This window comes from Panthera leo, chromosome B4 (genome assembly GCF_018350215.1).
Source record: "Panthera leo isolate Ple1 chromosome B4, P.leo_Ple1_pat1.1, whole genome shotgun sequence".
Lineage (NCBI taxonomy): Eukaryota > Metazoa > Chordata > Mammalia > Carnivora > Felidae > Panthera > Panthera leo.
This window is the reverse complement of record NC_056685.1, coordinates 11,819,841-11,839,383: the sequence shown is the minus strand read 5'-3', so window position 1 is coordinate 11,839,383 and position 19,543 is coordinate 11,819,841. Positions and strand designations below refer to the sequence as shown.

At 39.4% G+C, this 19,543-nt stretch overlaps 1 protein-coding gene and 1 long non-coding RNA gene across 15 annotated transcripts in view; one reads left to right on the top strand and one right to left on the bottom strand.

Annotated features, from left to right (window-relative positions):
- Window positions 1–426: 426 nt before the first annotated feature.
- LOC122223868 lies at window positions 427–8,114 on the bottom strand. The gene is made up of 3 exons (XR_006204535.1): window positions 7,987–8,114; window positions 2,053–2,251; window positions 427–511 (listed from the first exon to the last, which is right to left on the bottom strand). It is a non-coding gene; the product is annotated as an uncharacterized LOC122223868 (long non-coding RNA).
- Window positions 8,115–8,120: 6 nt separating this feature from the next.
- CCDC3 (coiled-coil domain containing 3) overlaps window positions 8,121–19,543 on the top strand; it is a 142,691-nt gene continuing 131,268 nt past the window's right edge. For 12 of the 14 annotated variants that reach the window (XR_006204533.1, XR_006204532.1, XR_006204530.1 and 9 more), the window contains exons 1-2: window positions 8,121–8,295; window positions 10,598–10,729. The gene's annotated coding sequence lies outside the window, so the exon portion shown is untranslated. Of the gene's footprint in view, window positions 8,296–10,597; window positions 10,730–11,763; window positions 11,978–14,972; window positions 15,064–19,543 lie in introns of those variants that run through there. The other 2 variants (XR_006204531.1, XM_042944900.1) reach the window with 2 other exon arrangements.

Genomic DNA, 19,543 nt, shown 5'->3' with positions numbered 1-19,543 from the left:
GACTAACAGCTGCCAGAGGCCAGGTCTGGAATATGCTCTTTACACCCCCGTGCTAAGCTCGAAGCCTGGCATGAAGCTGACAGTGAGCCAGTGTTTGCTCATTGCACCTGAGGCACAGGCATATTTGCGTTTGAGCTGTTCTCCCAGACAGTTCATCAAACGGTGTATCTTGGAGTTTCATTTCTCATTACTCCAAGGGGCTCTGGTTCCGTCTCGCTTAGATTGTGGTGAGGGAACTGGACCCTCACAAGTAGCCCAGGTTGAAACTAAAGGAGTCACCTTGAGAACAGGTGTGCAAGGGGTGGCCAAAACGGGCCATAGGGGCTACTGAGCTACTGGGCGAGGTGCATAGAGCAGGCCCCTTTGCCAGTCCATAAATCCCTCCCACCTGGGAGTTCTAGTGTCTTGAGCAAGATGCCACCTGCCAAATGCTCCAAGCCGCCTGGAACAAGATGCTGTACAAACATCATCCTGATTAGTGTTTCTAATCTTCAGATCCTGGGCTCTGTGTCTGCAAATACAAAGAAAGAATGGGGCCGGGTAGACAGAAACAAATGCATCTGAGCACACCCCAGGCTGCCTCTTGCTACGTGTCTTTCCAACAAGAGATGTTAAGCCCCTACTTCTAAGCCTCAGCAAGTCCTGTATATTTGTCTGTGATAGGAGCTTCCTCTTCTGGAAATAAATAGTACCCCCCCCCCCCCAACCTTCAACAATCAACTTTTGTTCTTTCCTGGAAGAGCCCCTACACAGGCCCAGGCTGCTCTTTCCCATAACTGAATTGTGGGGACACTCCTCTGGTCCTCCAGCTTGCCTGTGAAATCTATTAGAGAGAGACCTCTCCAGGAAAAGCTGTGTCTCTGGGTTCTAAGTGATCAGTTTCATCCCTCCACCTGGATCTAGGAGAACAGGGTCGTGTGGACACTCAGGTTATACACTTGCCAGTTTCTCTAAACAAATGGAAAGACAGTGCCCACAAGACCAAGGTACACTCCTCTGGGATATCTCAGCTGGCCAGAGTGTTCGAAGCTTAAGAAATGGCTTTGCGGGGCGCCTGGGTGGCTTGGTCGGTTAAGCGTCCGACTTCAGCTCAGGTCATGATCTCACAGTCCGTGAGTTCGAGCCCCGCGTCAGGCTCTGTGCTGACAGCTCAGAGCCTGGAGCCTGTTTCAGGTTCTGTGTCTCCCTCTCTCTCTGCCCCTCCCCTGTTCATGCTCTGTCTCTCTCTGTCTCAAAAATAAATAAACGTTAAAAAAAAAAAAAATTAAAAAAAAAGAAATGGCTTTGCAACCAAATTCAGAGTTTGGCAATTTCTTCAAGACTATGGATCCAGTGTCTTCAACTACCCAATGGCATGGGATGAACAGGGCAAAGGGAGGAGAATGTTGTAGTGTGAAAGAAATACAAGAGAGACCTAAGACGCATAATACCTTATACACTGTTTTAACTAAACTTATGGCAAAAAAGATTGCTTTAGATATTTGGGGAACTTTTATGAAGTTGGGTATCAGATGATTAATTTGTTGGGTGTGCTAACAGCGTCATGGTTACGTGCCAGAATATTCTTTTCTTTTTACATGCCTATTGCAGTATTTAGTGGCAAAATAACTTGAACACAGGGACTTGTTTTAATCTATTCTAGCTTAAGAAAAAAGTTACTGTTGTTAAACAGCATGGCAGAATGTCATTGATTATTGAAGCTGGATGACTGGCAGCTGGGAGTTATTTTTGGGGGGGTACATTTGAAATTTTTTGTGAAAATAATTTAACAAAGAAAAAATTAAGTATCATATAAACATATGGCCATTCCTTGTGTGATAAAGGTTCTCAACATATGTGAGTCCTTTACTTTCTGTCTAGCTTAGAGGGAGCATGGTTTTCTAGAAATTGTCCAATTTAAACCCTTTGGCAAGGAGGTTTCTGTTTGCCAAGTTTGGTAGAGTTTACCTGAAATTTATTTATTTTATGGGTTTTTAAAAATGTTTTGGAAATACTGCTAAGTTCATGGATGTCCACAGTTCAAAAGAGATAAAGTAGGGTTCATGATAATACCTCTCTTCCTGAGGGCAGTCTATTTCCCTTGTTCTCCTTTTTCTTATTCACGCTGGTTGACGGGCACTTCCTGGTAGCTGTTAGACACTTCAGCTCCTTTTTCTCTTCTCCGTAGGGGAAAAGGTTTTGTTTGCGTATGTATTTCCACTCAAGTCCATTTTCTGAACTGTATTCCCAAGTGGTTCCAATTCCAGCGCACCTGAAATCAAGGAACCATGAATGGTATGTGAATGGTGACCATAGTTGTTGTTCTTTTCTTTTTTAAAAAAATAATATATATTTTATTGAGATATAAGTGGCATATACATTGTGTTCATTACATGGTAATGATTTCAATATATGTATGTATTGCTAAGGGGTTGCCACAATAAGTTTAGTTAACACCTATCACTACACATAGTTAAAAGCACTTTTTTTCGTGTGATGAGAATTTTTAAGATCTACACTCTCAGCAACTTTCAAATACATGATATGGTATTGTGAGCTGTGGTCACCATGTTGTACATTAAATCCTCAGGACTTAATTTATCTCATAAATGGCAGTTTGTATCTTTTGATGACCTTCACCCATTTCGCCAATCCCTCTACCCACTGCCATTGGCAACCACAATCTCTTCTCTATGAGTTTGGTTTTTGTTTTTTGATTCCATGTATAAGTGATCACAACAGTATTCTCTTTCCCTGTCTGATTTATTTCACTTAGCATAATGTCCTTGAGGTCCATGCATGTTGTCCCAAATGGCAAGATGTCCTTCTTTTTTATGGCTAAGTAATATTCCATTATTCCATATACAAAAATTATAATATTTATAGTTCACATTTTCTTCACCCATTCATCCATCAATGCACCATTAGGTGATTTCTGTGTTTAGGCTATTGCAACTGATGCTACAGTGAACATGGGGGTGCATATATGTTTTTGAGATATCAATTTTGTTTCCTTTGAATAAATACCCAGAGATGGAATTGCTAGATGATATGGTAGTGCTATTTTTAATTTTTTTGAGGAACCTCCATATTGTTTTCCATAGTGGTTGCCCAATTTACATTCCTGCCAGCAGTGTACAAGGATTTCCTGTTCTCTATATCTTCACTAACACTTATTTGTTATATTTTTGATAATTGCCATTCTAACAGGTCTGAGGTGATATTTCATTGTGTTTTTGATTTGCATTCCCTTGATGATTAGTGATGCTGAACATTTTTTCATGTATCTATTAGCCATTTGTATGTTTTTGGAAAAATGTTCGTATTCTCTGCCCATGTTTTAATTTGATAGCTTTTTTTTTGTATTGAGTTGTATGAATTCTTTATTTATTTTGGATATTAACCTCTAATCATTTGTATGATTTGCAAATATTCTCTACCATTTGGTAGGTTGCCTTTTCATTTTATTGATGGTTTCCTTTGCTGAGCTTAGTTTGATGTCGTCCCACTTGTTTGTTTTTGCTTTCGTTGCTTTTGCTTTTGGTGTCAAATAAAAAATACCATTTCCAAGACTGATGTCAAGGATATTACCTTGTATGCTTTCTTTTAGGAATTTTATGGTTTTAGGCCTTATATACAACTATTTAGACCATTTTGAGTTTATTTTTGTGTACGGTATAAGAAAGTGGTCCAATTTTCTTCTTTTGTATGTGGCTGTCCAGTTTTCCTAACACTATTTATTGAGGAAATGGTCCTTTTCCTGTTGCGTATTCTTGGTCATAAACTAATCGACCATATATGGGTGGGTTTTTTTCCTGACTCTCTATTCTATTCCATTCATCTATGTGCCTGTTTTTATGCCAGTACTATACTGTTTTGATTACTAAGGTTTTGTAATATAGTTTGAAATCAAGAAGTGAGATGCCTTTAGCTTTGTTCTTTTTGCTCAAGATTGCTTTGGCTACTCTATTCCACACAGTTCTCTTCCCTACAAATGTTAGGATTGTTTGCTCTTTCTCTGAAAAATGCCATTGTACAATTGGTGCTGGATCTGTAGATTGCTTTGGGTAGTTGGGCATTTTAGCAATATTAATTTTTCCAATCCATCAACACTGAATATCTTTCCATTTATTTTTCTCTTCTTCAATAGAGACAGTTTTACTATTTCTTTTCCAATTTGGATGCCTTTCATTTCTTTTTCTTGTCTGATTGCTATGGCTGGCACTTACAGTACTATGTTGAATAAAAATAGTGAAAATGGACATCCTTGTTTTGTTCCTGGTCTTAGAAAAAAAGATTTCAATTTTCCACCATTGAATATGATTTTGAGCATGAGTACAAGCTATGGGTTTGTCATATATGGCCTATATTATATTGAATTAGTCCCTCTACACAATCTTCATTGGAAGTTTTTATCATGAATAGATGTTGACTTTTATCAAATGCATTGAGATGACCATATAATTTTTAACCTTCATTTTGTTAAAGTGTTGTATCATATTGATTAATTTGTGGATATTGAACCATTCTTACATCCCTGAAATAAATACCTCTTGATTGTGGTGTATAATCCTGATAATGTATTGCTGAATTTGGTTTGCTAACATTTTGTTGAGTATTTTTTGCATCTAAGTTCATCAAGGATATTGGCCTATAATTTTCTTGTACTGTCCTTGTATTGCTGGCCTCATAAAATGAGTTTGAAAATATTCCCTTCTATTTTTAAAAGAATTTGAGAGGGATTGGTATTAATTTTTATTTAAATATGTGATAGAATTCTTCCATAAAGTCATATGATTTTGGACTTTTCTTCATTGGAAGTTTTTGATTGATGATTCAATCTTTTTATTAGGAATGGGTTTGTTCAGATTTTCTATTTCTTCATGATTCAGTCTTGGTTGGTTGTATATTCATAGGAATTTATTAATTTTTTATAGGTTGTCAAAGTTGTTGAGATATATAGGCTATATAGCACAACCTTGGTTTGTGAGCATAATTTGTTTCAGAAACATGCTTGTAATCCAAAGCAGTCATATATAAAAGTGAATTTCAAGAACCATTGGCTCAGTAGTGATCATGTGATATTTGGTGTCAGGTACTACTTACATTGCAAGACATCACTCATCAAGTTAAAATTTATTAGAAATGTTTGCTCGTTTTATGGAACACTCGCAGAACAGGTTACTCGCAATCCAAAGTTTTACTGTAGGTGTTTACGGTATCTCATACAATCCTTTTTTTTGTATGGTATTACTTGTAATGTCTCCCCTTCATTTATAATTTTATTTACTTGAGTCCTTTCTTTTTCTTGGTTAGTCTAGCTAAAGATTCATCTATATTGTTCGCATTTTCAAAAAAACCCCTGCTTTTGGTTTTATTTTTTCTATTGTCTTTTTCATTTCTATTTCATTTAGTTCCACTCTGATCTTCATTTCTTTTCTTCTACTAACTTTGGGCTTGGTTTCTAAAATATTATTCTAGTTCCTTCTTAGGTTATTTATTTGGGGTCTTTCTTCTTAATGTAGGTGTTGTATCCCGTAAGTTTTGCTATGGTGTGATTCATTTTATTTGTTTCAAGGTATTTTTTGGTTTGTCTTTTGATTTCTTATTTGACCTATTGGTTTTTCAATAGCATGTAATTTGATCTCCATATATTTGTTAAATTTCTAGTTTTCTTCTTTTAATTAATTTGTAGTTTCATACCACTGTGGTTGGAAAAGATGTTTGATATAATTTCAATCTCAAATTTATTAAGACTTTTTTGTGGCTTAACATATGATTTATCCTGGAGCATGTTTCATGTGTGCTTGAGAAGAGTGTGTATTCTGCTGTTGTTGTATGGATGAAAGGTTCTATAAATGTCTGTTAGTCCATCTCGTTTAATGTGTCATTCAAGTCTAATGTTTCCTACTGATTTTGTCTGGATGATCTATCTGTTGATGAGAGTGGGGTATTGAAGTCCTCTACTATTATTATATTGCTATCTGCTTTTTCCTTTAGGTTTGTTAATATTTGCTTTATATATTTAGGAGCTCCTTGGTATTCTTGATATTTAAAAAAATGCTTTTGGATAATATGCCCCCCCCTTTTTAATGAAGCTTTATAGACATCACCCTCTTTTTTTTTAAGTTTATTTCTTTGAGAGTGAGAGAGAGAGAGCGAGAGCGAGAGAGAGAGAGAGTGGGGAAGGGGGAGAGGGAGGGAGACACAGAATCTGAAGCAGGCTCCAGGCTCTGAGCTGTCAGCACAGAGCCTGATGTGGGGCTCAAACTCATGAATCATGAGATCATGACCTGAGCTGAAGTTGGGTGCTTAACTGACTGAGCCACCCAGGTGCCCCAAGCCCTTTCTTTTTTAAATTAAAAAAAATATTTTTTAGAGAGAGAGAGGAGGAGAGGGGCAGAGGGAGGGAGGGGAAGAGAGAGAGAGAGAGAGAGAGAGAGAGAGAGAATCTTAAGCAGGCTCCATGTTCATGGAGCCTGATGTGGGGCTTGATCCCACAACCCTGGGATCATAACCTGAGCTGAAATCAAGAGATGGATGCTCCACTGACTGAGCCACCCAGGCGCCCCAGGATGGCCCTTAAAATTTTTTTTTATTTTGAGAGAGAGCGACAGAGAGAGTGTGAGCTGGGGAAAGGCATAGAGAGAAGGACAGAGTGAATCCCAAGCAGACTCCATGCTGTCAACACAGAGCCCGATGTGGAGCTTGATCCCATGAACCAGGAGATCACAACCTGAGCCGAAATCAAGAGTAGGATGTTCAACCACCTGAGTCACCCAGGCACTCCTGGCCATTTCTTAATATGAATAAAACAAGCAGAATAATCTTGGTTTAATGGAACATATATAAGCATGATATCTCTTGTCCTTGAGAAGATCACAGGTCTAACCAGAGTGACAATGTGGAACCACAGAAAAATTGATACTTTTTGAAAGGGTCACATAATGCAGGAAGCTAGCAAAGTGTTTTTTGAAACACATGGTCATTCAGTCCAGAACCAAGTTACTAGACCATGATAGCAGTCATGCCAAAAAGTGAGTTTCCTTTGTCTAGCTTTCAGGAAATTAGAAGAAAAAATAATGTGGGACAAGCTAGAGCAAAAACAGGAGCAAAATACACTGAAGACATGCAGAGGCCACTTCCACCTAGTAAAGGCTCTGTCTGTAAGATTACCACCCAGAAATGGAGAGAGCAGTGGTGCTCTCTGCTTGGGCATCCTCAAATGATGAGAAGACTGGGTTTTGTAGTATTTCTTTTAGTCCTTCTTGTTTTGAATCCAAATGAACAAAATGAAAATGATTTTTGAGGCAGTGTCAAAACAGATTTCTCATGCCATGGAAATTTCCAGAACTTTGAAAGTTAGAGGTGGAATCTGTGGTAGAGGCAGTGGCGTCAGAGAACACCACAGCAGTACAGGGGGAGAGGCTGGTAACTCATCTGCCTCCACTTTCATCCTTGATCACACACCTGCACACCTGGTTTAGTTGTAGAATAGGTCATTCTAAATCAGAGGGAAATCCCATACATTATTATACAATTATCCCATCAATATTTGTTGAGAGTTGACAGTATGGCTGCCATTTTGCAGGGTGATATTGTGTGGTGGGGACTGAGACACTGTTTTCTGTCCTCAAGTCATTTATAGTCCAGAAATATCTGGAACAATACCTTATTTGTAAAAAGGCAGCATCTTGGTTTTTGTAGATTTGACTATTGGAGAGACAGTGCCCTTTGGATTTTACTATCCTTCTATTTCCTGTATGTGTGTATTTGTATATCATCAATTCATCTTCCTAAGACTTCAACCCAAATCAGTTATTTAGTGGATGGAGTCAAGGGATTGGCAGTAATCTACAAATTCACTCCAATATACCGTGTGTGTGTGTGTGTGTGTGTGTGTGTGTGTGTGTGTGTGTGAAATTGGACAAGCCATTTAAATCCCTAGAGGTTTGGTTTGTTTCTATCATCTGTGAGTGCTGTATTAACTGAGAACTGAGTACTCACATTAGAAAAAAATGAACCTGAAATCCCAATAAGGTTCTTCAAGTGTCTGGGTGGTCTGGGTCACATGTGTTCTAAATTCTGTTCTGAGCTAGTCCACTGACTTAGTGGCATTGTGACACCGTCTAGTGCATCAACCTGGCCATGTAAGCCAAGGGGTCCTAGTCAAACATGTGATAAACATTCTTCTGCAGAATAATAATATCTCCCTAAGAGGAGTGTTGACCTTGGCTTCCATCACTAATTGGGAAGATAGAACATGAGGTTTAAATGCTGGCTCCAGCATTTACTGGCTGTATGACTAGAACTTGGGTGAGTTAATATTGCTTTTCTGAACTATTGCTTTAATTCATTATCAATGAAACAGGGCTAATAATATTTACTTTGTAAGATCATAGCGATGAATGATGAACTACCCAGTAGAGTGTTGATATATAATAAGGGCACATGGTGGCTACCCAATGAATGGTGGCTGTGAATGAATGGTCAGTGTTTTACTGTAGTGAGAATTCAGAGAGAAAAGAGACAAAGGGGAAGACTTCATAATATTAAGGGATGTGAAGAAATTCCTGATAAATCATGACTAATGGGAAACTTTTTCTGAAGGAAGCTATCCAATCTCTTTCTCGTTAGGTTCTTTAAAATAAGACAGTATCCATTTGTTGAAAGAGTTTGCTGTAGAGCATATTACCTCCTGAGGTGTACTTTGGGTTCTGGGAAATGTCTTTTAGCAAGAGGAATCACTAGTGAGATTCACCTGTGAACCCAGGAGCTGATGCTTCTCACAAACTCATCCCTAATAAAGGTCCTACCTTCCCCCTTGGTGACAGGCCAGCTGGTTTGCCTTTGGCAGTTTTGTTTTCAAGTTTCCAGAAACAGAGCTCATATTGAAGCAACGTTTACAGGTCCTTTAAAAATGACTTGAGATTGCCATGGAAACTGAAGTCAAAATGACAAAGTGCCAAGAGGAGGCATCCTTTGTTAATTGCTTATGAAGATAGATGAACGGAAAGTTTGGGCCTGGTAAAATGATAGATCTGTTCAAGAAAAGGAAATGAAAAAATAGGTAACAACACCCTTGGGAGGCCCAAAACAGCACTGTTGAAATCATTGACTCTGTGGAAGCATTTTGATTAGTTTCAGTTACACTACCTGTCAGAGTTATGCTGGTGTAAAAAAAAAAAAAAAAAAAGGAAGCTTATGTTACATTGACTATTATATGATTAAACTAAGAATCTCATGGAAGAAAAACAAAATGATCAGCATGTATACTTTTTGGTTAGACTTGCAGCCACCCCCCCTTTTTAAAACAAATTATGTAATTTCATCAAGGATTAAATAAGAATGAAAAAGACTGTTTCCTAAGTCTCAGTGAATTCAAGCACTTGAGATTTTTTCTATCATTATGTAAAGAAGTCATATCCCAGCTATCCAATGCTAAGTGTAGACTGCACAGTATTATAAAACACAATGTACTCTTACTAAAGTTTCATTTAAAACTTAAACATGTAGCAGAGATCAAAATTAAACCTCTACTTAAAAAGTATACCTTTGTTCACATGTTCTTTGTAACATCTATAGGCCTTTCAGATCTAATTTCTGTAGAACTCTCATACAGAAGCAGTTTGTAAAAGCTGTAGGTCATTAAGACTTGATGAGGAAGGTACTATTGTATGTAATTTCAAGGCAAATGGTTATTGGTGCCTAGTAAGCTTCTGGGCTTACTATTTAATGACTATTTAAGACTATTTAAGACTATAATGACTAAGAATGACTATTTAATTCTTCTTCATGAGTAAAGTTAAAAAAAATATATCTCATCATGAGGGTTGATGTGTGGGTGCTATTATGATGGTATTATTTCCAAGGACCAATGATGCCCAAATTCCGTTTTATGACTCACTCCTCCTCTGCAAAGGGTTCTTGACCTGACAGTGAAACTAAGGCACAAAAACTAAAGGGGAAACAAAATAACCAGAAAAAGTCCACTTAAATGGAATCCACTTAAAGTGAGGACCAAAATGTCATAGTAGACAAAGTAAAACAGGGTTGATAGGTATGATTTTGGAAAACTAAAATCAAAATTTATAAAAACAAATTTATTTTGCCTTATAATTAACAACATAGTTTTATTTTTTATTATTATTTTTTTTAATGTTTATTTTTGAGACAGAGAGCATGAACGGGGGAGGGCCAGAGAGAGAGGGAGACACAGAATCTGAAGCAGGCTCCAGGCTCTGAGCTGCCAGCACAGAGCCCGACGCGGGGCTCAAACCCACGGACCGTGAGATCATGACCTGAGCCGAAGTCGGACGCTTAACCAACTGAGCCACCCAGGCGCCCCAACCACATAGTTTTATAATGACAGTTATGCACTAATCATTTGCTCAAACAAAAACATGTGTTAATTTTAGGGCTGTGGTACACTGTTAACTTTGGTGATGCTCAACGAACCAAGCTTCCTTGTATTTGTACTCTTATTAGTTCCTTACATATTGATTTTGGGCTTGGCCATGTTACTAGTTTTGGCCAGTAGAACATTAGCGAGGGTGATGCAAGTAAAAGGCTGGTAAGTCCTTGCACACTGGGCCTTATTATCTTGGGATGCTTCTAGGAACCCATCCACCATGCTATGAGAAAACATGAGCAATCATGAGAGAAGCCCACGTGGAGGAGAAGTGAGGCCCTCTAGCCAACTCCAAGTGAGCTGCTAGTCAGTAGCCAGTACTGATTTCTAGCCACGGAGGTGAGTCCATTTTATTTTTTATTTTATTTTTAATTATTTTTTAAAGTTTTAAGATTTATTTTTGAGAGAGACAGAGACAGAATGTGAGTGGGTTAGGGGCAGAGAGAGAGGGAGACACAGAAGCAGAAGCAGGTTCCAGGCTCTGAGCTGTTAGCACAGAGCCCGACGTGGGGCTCGAACTCACAAGCTGTGAGATCATGACCTGAGCCGAAGTCGGACGCTCAACTGACTGAGCCACCCAGGTGCCCCTAGGTGAGTCCGTTTTAGGTTTTCTAGACATTCTGACTTCAAGCCTACAACATGTGGAGGATAATAACTTCTGGGTCAACCCACAGAGATGTAAGAAGTAATAAATTGTGGGGTACTTGGGTGGCTCAGTCGGTTAAGTGTCTGACTTTAGCTCAGGTCATGATCTCGCAGTTTGTGGGTTCGAGCTACCCATTGGGCTCTGTGCTGACAGCTCAGGGCCTGGAGCCTGCCTTGGATTCTCTATCTCCCTCTCTCTCTGTCCCTCCCCTGTTTACTCTCTCTCTATATAAAAAATAAACATTAAAAGGGGCGCCTGGGTGGCGCAGTCGGTTAAGCGTCCGACTTCAGCCAGGTCACGATCTCGCGGTCCGTGAGTTCGAGCCCCGCGTCAGGCTCTGGGCTGATGGCTCGGAGCCTGGAGCCTGTTTCCGATTCTGTGTCTCCCTCTCTCTCTCTGCCCCTCCCCCGTTCATGCTCTGTCTCTCTCTGTCCCAAAAATAAAAAAAAAAAAAAAAAAAAAAAAACATTAAAAAAAGGAAGTAATAAATTGTGGTAAGTGGGGGGTGGTTTGTTATGCAGCAACAGATAACTAAAACAGAAACTATGACCTGGCATTGATTTTGAGTCTGGTAGAAGGAAGGGAGAAATTTGGAGGAACTACAAAAAGACTGTTAGTGGAGTCTGGAAGGGCAGTGAGGAAATTCCTATTGGAAGCTGAAGAACAGAGAACGTGAGTTATATGTTGGCAGAACAATGATCAAAACTGTTTGCTTGTGGTATTCCAGGAAACAGAGAGAGTACCTACCGAACTTGTGGATCTGACTAAGGAGATTTCTGGGAAGGATGTGGAAAGTGCCACTGGCTTCTTTTTGCTCCTGTAGTAAAGTACAGGGGGAACAAGCTGAACCAAAGAAGGAACTGTTCAGATTTCAAGCAGAACTTAGAACTAAAGAGGCTCTAAACATGTGGGTTTGTTAATAAAATTGTTTTTCACCCTCAGTCTCTACAAAAAAATTTCTCAAAGTATGAAATGACCTTCATTTGAAGATGAAATCCAAGGTGTTGGTAGTGAAATATGTCTTCAGGGTTCAGGTCTGTGTTATGGGATCTGAAAGACATAAGGAGTATCTCAAAGATCCTCTCAGACAAAGATATTTCTAAGAAGCTAAAGAGTATTTTCCCATGGGATTCTGATTTGCACTCCCTAAACAGAGAAAGGATTGTCTTGAAGAGATTTGTGTGTGTGATTTTGTTTATTAGGGTGAGTTATAATTTGATACATAAAAATGCAAAGTATGTACTGAAATTATACTGGCCTAGATTAAAAGGACAGAGACAAATTCAAAATAAGAAGGTGCCTTAAGATCCTCAAACTCATCTGGGGAGGAGGAAGCAAGCCAAGGAAAGAAGCTTAGATGCAAGCCTGGGTCATTTCTCTTGGAAAAATAAGGATAGCTCAGAACAAAGTCTAGAGCACAGAGGGTAGAGGTAAGAGCCACAGAAAATCACTCTCAGGAAATTGAACTAGGTCATGATAAAAAACAAAACAAAACAAAACAAAACAAAAACACTGCCTATATGTGTCTGGCTGGATTTAAAAATTGCTATGGACCAGTAACTGCTGTGTTTTTCCCATTTTCAACCTTTTTGAGTAGAAGTACCTATTGAAGTTTTCCTTGCCTCTTCATTGTATGTTGACTGTGTGAGGATCAGAAAACTTGTGTCTTTAGTTGACACGTCTTCAGATCAAAAAGAACTCCACTCAGGAGACCTTGATCGCATCTAGACCTGACTTAGATGATGAGATTCTGTACTTGATGAGATAAGACCTTGAGAGCTTTGGAGAGGGTGAGTGTATTTTGAACGTGGGAAGGGCAGGACACATTAGAGGCCAGAGGGTGCTTTGTGGACTGTACTTTGGTGGTCCTTAGTGAAACTTACCTTCTGGTATTCCCTTCCTTATTGACTCTGGGCTTGGCCACATGGCAAGTTTTGGAAAATGGGAATTTGGCAAATTTGATGCAACTGAGGACTTGATAAGCACTTGTACATTGGGAGTTGCTCTCTTGGAGCAATACTTCCTGAAACCTAGACACCAAACTATGAAAAGCCCAAGAAACCATATGGAGGAGAACTGAGGTCCCAGAAAACACTTCAAGCTAAACGCCCAGCCAATGGCTAGCACCAACTTTCAGCCATGTGAATAACGCCATGTTGGATTTTCTTATCAATCCAGCATCTTAGACAATATCATATGAAGTGGAAGAGCTACCAGATTAACTAATAGAATTGTGAGAAATGTTATGTTCTCATTCTTTTAAATTATTAAATATGTGGCTGGTTTGTTATGCAGCAATAGATAAACCAATCATGAAGCTAATAATTTTTATTTTATTTATTTATTTATTTATTTATTTATTTATTTAATGTTTACTTATTTTGAGAGATAGAAAGAGTGTGAGTAGGGAAGAGGCAGAGAGAGGGAGAGAGAAAAATCCCAAACAGGCTCTGCATTGTCATTTGATTCCAAGAACCATGAGATCATGACCTGAGCTGAAATCAAGAGTTGGACGCTCAACCAACTGAATCACCCAGGTGCCCTGGGAGGCTAATAATTTTTGGATAAAATTGTGCAATAGCAGGATAGAATATCTTTTACATTATGTTGAACTTTTGCCATATTATCACAAAAGAGCTATTTTTGTAAAAATAGTCAAAAGTTGTATTTAATTTTTCCCAAGCACTTTGTGAATCTATTGACAGTTGAATATCTTTATTTATTTTTTAAATGCTTATTTATTTAAGAGGTGGGGTGGGGGGGAGACTGAACCAGGGAGGGGCAGAGAGAGAGGGAGAGACTCCCAAGCAGGCTCCATGTTCAGTGTGGATCCCAGTGTGGGGCTCAATCCCATGACTGTGAGATCATGACCTGAGCTGAAATCAAGAGTTGGACGCTCAACAGACTGAGCCACCCAGGTGCCCCCTGAATATCTTTATTTTGAAAGTATCTTTTATGTTATCATTCTTGTTTATTTTCTCTTTGTTAACTGGCAAATTATGCTATATCATTTATTTCTGGCTTTGCATATATTTCAAATAGTTGTATAATATTTCTTTAATCAACTAATGAAATTCTGTATCTTTTGCAGTATTTACAATTTCTTTTCACAGTAGGCTTCTACTGTATTTGACTTTATTATCTGCTATAATGGTGAGGAAGATATTGATATCTTGAAAGGGAGGGGCTTTGGTTAGAGATTAATTTCATCAGAAGTCAGTTTATTAATACATAGGTTTGCTTTATGATGACTTTGCTTCTCTTAAACAAGTCAGATATTGTACACTCATATACTAAGAGGTCCCCTGTACTGCCATAAATATAGCTGGGCAGGCCCTGGTAGCAGACAATGCTGCACTTTCTGGTGAAAGCTGAGTTGAAGCATGTGTGTTTGGCTTATGGTCTAAGAGGAGTTTTCTACTTGTCACCCTGAATCTAAATCTTGGCACAACCCACTCAGGTCAAACTTTGGGGAGGGAGAGAGCTAGAAAGAAGTCTGGGTCCCCACACCTGTCTTAGCATGCCATTATAGGTGTGAAAGAGGTGGGAAACAAAGAGATGAATGCCCTGAGAATTGATCTTTCGCACAGCCTGCACAGGAGGAGGCTGAAGAGAAAGAAGTTCTTGGTGGCCCTTAAAGGCACCAAGAACCTACTTACTGGTAGATGGGACCTAGTGAATGTCCTATGCTCTTATCAATAAAATTAGCAACTCTTCATCTCTTGTGGGAGGGTGGAGGAAGGAGGGGGTAGAGGAATAGAAAAGTAGAAAGGATGGAAGAATCCCATCCCTTTTCAATATCCTTCTTATTGGAGGAGAATCTACCCATTGAGTGATGAGATGTGGGGAAGTCACAAAGTTGAGGAATGGGGGAGTTCTTCCACTCTGAGGGCAGATCACTCTGTAATTTTTTCTTCATTCTCCCCCGTGGAAAAGAGGAGAGAGAACCAAGCAAAAGAATTGCGCCTCTGGGCAGAACCATTTTAGCAACGGACTAAGAGATGGTGGTCACAGGACATGAGCTTGTGTGAGTTGAAGTTCTCATTACTTGTTGTTGAAAAAAGTTGCATAATTGTTTAAAGCCAAGTTTTCCTAAAGTCTGGCAGTAGAGCTAGAAGGGTATTGACTCCTAGGGATGCTTGAAGTGGAGGGAGCAGGTCTTGAGAGAAGATCTGGAGGTGGGGACAAGATCAAGTAATGGAGGAGCACAAAGACGGGAAGGAACGGGTGTACTTTGAACTGGTTTACTTTAAATTTTTTTTAATGTTTATTTATTTTTGAGACAGAGGGAGACAGAGCGCTAGTGGGGGAGGGGCAGAGAGAGAGGGAAACAGAATCCGAAGCAGGCTCCAGATTCTGAGCTGTCAGCACAGAGCCCAACGCGGGGCTCAAACCCACGAACTGTGAGATCATGACCTGAGCCGAAGTCGGATGCTTAACCGACTGAGCCACCCGGGCGCTTCTGAATTGGTTTACTTTAAAGGGTTGTTCCAGAAGAGTTAGATCAGATCTACTTTTTATTGGTAAATGTTAAGCTTAGTTATGTCCACATAACTCATTTTTATAAATAATTAGCAGGATATTTATAGTTATTTTATAGCATAGCTATAATCTATCCCTTTAAACACACAAATTCAATACACAGGAACATTTAAATGAAATAACCAGTTTTAGTGTTGAACAAACTTCAGAAAGCTGATGTTGTACATTTAGAGCTACAGAACACGTGCATTCATTAATTCATTCAACAAATTTGGAGCGCCTCATGAGTGCCAGTCACTATATCTAGTGTTCATATTATTAAAGCAGATTCAGGAAACTTATTTTTTTTTTAAGTTTATTTATTTTGAGAGAGAGAAAGAGGGAGAGAGAGAGAGAGTGAGTGCACGTGTGGGAGAGAGGGAGCAGAGAGGGGCAGAGAGAGAGAGGGAGAGAGAATCCCTCATGGAGCCTGACACAGGGCTTAAACCCATGAACTGTGAGATCATGACCTGAACCAAAATCAAGAGTTGGACTCTTAACCAACTGAGCCACCCAGGTGCCTCTGGAAACTTATTTTTAAAAGCTGTAATGTATAAAGTGGGGTCACTGGCACTAAGTCTTAATGTTTTTAAATGGAACAAATGTTTTAAGTGGAACAAAGTCAGTAATGGAAAATTTGGAAAAAGCAGATATTCTTGTACAAAGTACTTTACCTTAGGTGTAGAAGTTGCTAGAATACTGACCACTTATTCCTTGGCAATAAGAGCAGGGATAGAAAGGTTAATAAATGCAGAGTGCAGGTGAAGAATCACTTAGGGAAAAACCACTAATTGTAATGCCTTTAGGGTTTTGTTAAAAATGCATCAGTTGGATACCAAAAAAGGCCATAATCAGTGCTATCCGCTTTCAATTATGTTTCAGAGCAGTATTTGTTAACCCCTTTAATGTGATGCTTTCATAGTAAACATAAGAACACCCAAACTTCTACACTTTCTATTCATTTCTAAACAGTCCTCACAATGTCCTACCAAGCCAAAACGCCTGTGAGACTCTTCCCCCAGAATAAGAGACCATTTCTCCAGCAAACTTTTCAACAGGATTTTAATTCTTCTGTCAGCTGGCAAAAACATTGAGCCAGCAGATTGAAAACACACAGCGGTGTGTATATTTGGAGTCTTTGTAAACTTTCCCATGCATGCAATGCCATTGGCTTTGCACTTCCCCCCCCAGCAGATACTGACAGATACTGATGAGCTGAGATATCATGCAACTGCTCAGAGGTGAAAACCGGTCTATGCAGTTTTGCATTTGCAGTCTATTGAGTGGGCCCAGCTGCGGGCCTCCCCTGCAGCAGGGGGGCGCTTCCCTTTTAAGAACTTTGCTCCACTTCGGCCTCCGTGGCTTCCAACACTTCCCCAGGAGATTTCACTTCCTATGGGAAAGAGCCACTGTTGACACTGTCTCAGGGAAACTCATGGCAGCTTTGTGATAATCACACATATACCCTCTTTCCACCCCTCCTTAACGTTGGCTTGTTTTGTTTTTTTTTTTTTTTCCCCATTTCATTCCAGGGACATTGATGTGAAAGGAAGGTCAATGAAAACCACCTTGCTTTCAGTCTGAGGGTTAGTTGTACTCTAACATGAAAAAGGAAGATTTTCTTTCAGAGACTGGCCTGGCATGCTTAACCTTAACCTTGTCAGTTACAAGGACGTTTAAACATGTAAATGAAGGCGTTTCAGAGGATGTTGAACTAGAAGATTTTCAAGTTGCTTTCTCAGATAAAGGCTGTTCTTTCTCAGATAAGGTTATGTCTTCAAAGGCACTTTTTTTTTTCTTTCCCCAACTTATCGATGGTACCAGTTTGACTTTTGGTGGATGTATACCCCAAGGGCACATAGTCTCTGCTTTATTCATTTCTATACTCTCAGGGACTGAAAAGTGCCTGATGCACAGTAGTTGAAAGGTAAATGTTGATAGTTATTTGTTGAAACAAATATAGAGTGATTACTATAGAGTATAGACTATAAAATGCTCAACCCATGCCTCATATTTCCATTTAGTATCTAAAAATTTACACAAGAGGATGTTGGGAACTTAATTTGATAGACTTAAAATTACAACAGGAATTCTTGATTACCTGAAAAATAAACTAGTCTCCCTGTTTCTGTTTTGCCAGCCACTGCCATTGGCAGTGACTTCGTCAAGCAGTAGAGTGAGGAAGCCAGCATAGCGCATTGTTATGGGGTGCTTGTCCACCCCAAACTTAGCTCGTTTTTCTTACTGAAATGCATATACTTAAAATGGCACAGATTAAGATGTCTATCAAGAGGTTAGGCCCCTGTTTCTGTCCTCTCCTGACAGGACAAAACTGTCATAGACTCATAGTCACTGGAAGGGTCATTTAGTCTAAATATTAGTCCCCACATTGGATGTAGTTTCAACTACTGTAGGCGATGGCCACATGTTCTAAACCTTCCTCCTGAAAATGTACCATGCATTAATGTTTTTTTCTCAGCAGTCCCATAACATTCCTGTTACAGAGCAAGATTCCAACTGTTTTAACATACCAAGTTATCTTATAATATAAGAAAGAGGCCCCATTTGGGAGCCAGGGGACCCCAGGCGGGGATTCTTAACCCCATACCCCATTCCCAGCACCCCCAACTGCCTGTAGTTATGTGACCCCGGGGAAGGCATTTCACCTCTTGGGACTCTAGCTTCTTTATCTGTGAAATAACATTGGCTTCCTGCCTCCCAAGGATACCAGAAGGAAGAATGAGTTAACATTTACATAGCTGCGTTGGGAGACTCCAAGAAAGGCAATGCATAAGTAGGAAATGTGATATAATAGAAAGAATGTCTTTTATTTTTAAGTTGGTCTTTGGTCAATCTTTCTGGGTCTAATCTCTATGTATAATAACAAAAGAACAGGCAAGTGTAAAAGAAAGCTCTGAACCTAATTCAGGTAGGATCACTCTGAATGATAGCTGCTGGGGTGTTTTGTTCATTTGTTAACTTTGGGGTGAGGTAACTTGCTATCGGGAGAAGCGTTTGACTCGGGACTGTATTCAGGCAAATCAGTAGGCACTCCTATTGGAGAAGAGCAGTTGGCATAGATGGACTGGTTGAAATTTGGAGTTTATCAAGATGGTAAGCTCCCAGAGGGTAGGGATTCTGTCTTGCATCTTTATGTCTCCCATATCTTTCCAGAGCCTGACACAGAGCTGCTAATTAGTTAGTGTTTGTCTAGTGAGTGCACTAGGATCTGAAGTGTAGCCTCACTCTTTGCCTGTATTGTGTCCTTCTTCCTGAATTGCAAATTGGGAGTAATGATACCCTCTTTGCAGGCTACTGTGAGGGCTAGATGACTGATATGTGTAAAGTGCCCAGCGCACTGTCTGACACACTTTTGGGGCACATAATCACAATAACTGTTGTCTCTCTCACCACTAATGTTGGGGACACAGGGTAGTGCTGTGGCCAAAGCACAGAGGGGTCTACATCCTGACCTTGATACCTATCAGTTCCCAGAGAGTAATGGTTTAACTTTTTGAAACTTGGTTCCTCATCTGTGTAAGAGGGTGCTAAAATTTGGTCCGCTTAGCAGCTCAATATCTACACTATAGTCCAGTATAACAAAGGGTCTGGTGTCCTTTTAAAGATCTTTTGTTGTAACATACATCAAGAAAATACATGGAACATATTTATGAAACAGAGTTAATGACTGTATGGCTACCACCAAGGTCAAGACATGGAACATTGCCAGCACCCCAAGAACCCATCATGTGCACACAGATCATTTCTACTCTTCTCTCATTTAACATTATATCATGTGCACATCCTTTGGAATTTATAAAATTTATGTTTAATTGTGATAACCTACTGGAGTACATAAATGTGCGACAATTTGTGAGGCAGTCTCTGTTGACAATTTGGGTGGTTCCCATATACTATATTAAGTTCTTATAAACACAGATCTGTTTTGTTCCCCTTTTTGAAATATTTTATTTTTGAAAATTATT